The following is a 2,179-nucleotide window of genomic DNA, read 5'->3' on the forward strand; positions in this document are numbered from 1 at the left end:
AAATTGAATGTGAAAAGTGAACATGGATAAACTTATAATTAACACCCAATTTATCTGCAGACAATAACAGTCTCAGATCATGGTCCACAATAGTTCATGAGTAGTAAGAAAGGGACTGTACAGCCCTACAAAACAATGCCCTTGATTTACAGAATAATCTGAACTCTTTTTTTCTAGTACTTAAAAAATTATTTTTCTTTAGAGAAAGATTGGCAACATATGAGCACTAGACATTTCCTTTTTTTAAAAAAAACTTTCATTGTTGTAAGACATACACAAAATTTATCGTTTTTACCATTTTTAAGTGTGCACAGTTAAGCAGTACTAAGTACCTTCCCATTGTTGCACAACCATAACCATCACACACCTCCAAAACTTTCCATCTTCCCAAACGGAAACATTGTACCATTAAACAGTAACTCTCCATTCTCTCCTCCCACCTTGCAACCACCATTCTACATGTTGCACACTGAGTATCCTTTATCCAAAATTCTTGAGACCAGAAGTGTTTTAGACTTCAGATTTTTTCAGAATTTGGAATATTCACATTATTCCAGTTGAGCATCCCAAATCCAAAAATCCAAAATCTGAAATGCTTCAATGTGCATTTTCTTTGAGCATCATGTCGGCATTCAAAAAGTTTCAGATTTTGGAAGGTTTCCCATTTCAGATTTTGGATGTCAACCTATACTTTCTATTTCTATAAATTTCACTACTCTAGGTACTTCATATAAGTGGCATCATATAGTATTTGTCCTTTTCTGTCTGGCTTATTTCAAATATAATGTCTTCCACGTTCATCATATTGTAACACGTCAGAATTTCATTCCTTTTTAAGGCTGAATAATATTCCATTATGTGTATACCACATTTTGTTTATCCATTCATCCATCGATAGACATTTGGGTATTTCCAGGGCAACATATTCTTAATTTAATCCCACATTTTAAGACTTATAGGTAATTTAAATTCAATTCAACTCACTGAGTATTTACTAAGGGTAACTCACTATGGGAAGTACTGTGGGAAATACAAGGGTAAATCAGACATGGTGCCTGCTCTCAAGGAACTTATGATACACTGGGAAAAGAGAAGAGAAAGAAGTAGAAGTAACCAGCATTTGCTAATTGCTTGCCATGTGCCAGATGCTTTACCCAATCACTGCATGTATAGCTTCCAATGACTCTGTAAGTTAGATATTGTAATATCTACTTTATATAGGAAGAAGAATGAAGGCACTGAGACCTTAAGTAATCACCTCCAAAGCTGGGATTTAAACTCATATCTTAGATTCAGAGGCCTGTGTTCATTCCACTACACATGTTGTTCCCTATGATTCAAGGCAGAATGTGATAAATCCTGGGAAAAGCTACAGGAAGGTAGAAGAGGAAGAGAAGAGATTGCCCCTTGCCTGAGGGTAAAGGCACATGACAAAGGTAGGTCTTAGAGGTCAGGAAGGCTTATGTTTGACAGAGGTGGAGGGTGGAAAAAATTGCACAAGCAGAGCAAAATGAGGGAGGCAGGAAAGTTCAGTACATACTTAGGGCCCAGTGGAATTGTGGACCACAAGGCTGGAAAGTGATGTGGGGAAAAATCAGGGTCATAATGAAATGCTAGCTGAAGGGGTCTGAACTCCACCATCAGGCAATGGTGAGCCACTGTAAGTTTTCTGAGATGGGCCATAGTCAGAGCTATGCTTCGGGAAGATCACCATGGCAATAATGCATCACAAGAATGGAGGGGGTGAAGGTAATTTAAAGGTAGGAAAAGCAGTTAGAAGGTCACTGGTGACAGTAGTTGAGGCTTAATTAGTCAGAATGGAAATGCGGATATGGACGTAAGAGATATCTTAGAGGTGGGAATGACAGAACTCGGCAATCACTGCATTTCATAATTCATCGAGTAGGCTGACCATACATCCTGGTTTGCCTGGGATATGTTTTCCTGATGTAATTACTAATGGCATCCTTTTACCCTCAAAAAGGTTTGGACAATAAACTATATAATCATATTAATTAGGAGCAATTAGTAGACAGAATCAAAGGTGACTCCAAGATTTTAAACCTGGATTAGTAAGGAAAGTGGTAACACCTTTGGAAACACAGAGGGGAAATCAGGTTTTGGGGAAAGATGTGGAGTTTTGATCTGGACATGTTGACTTTGCTGCTCAGGCGAGGAT

Source organism: Hylobates moloch, unplaced genomic scaffold (assembly GCF_009828535.3).
Source record: "Hylobates moloch isolate HMO894 unplaced genomic scaffold, HMol_V3 SCAFFOLD_2, whole genome shotgun sequence".
NCBI lineage: Eukaryota > Metazoa > Chordata > Mammalia > Primates > Hylobatidae > Hylobates > Hylobates moloch.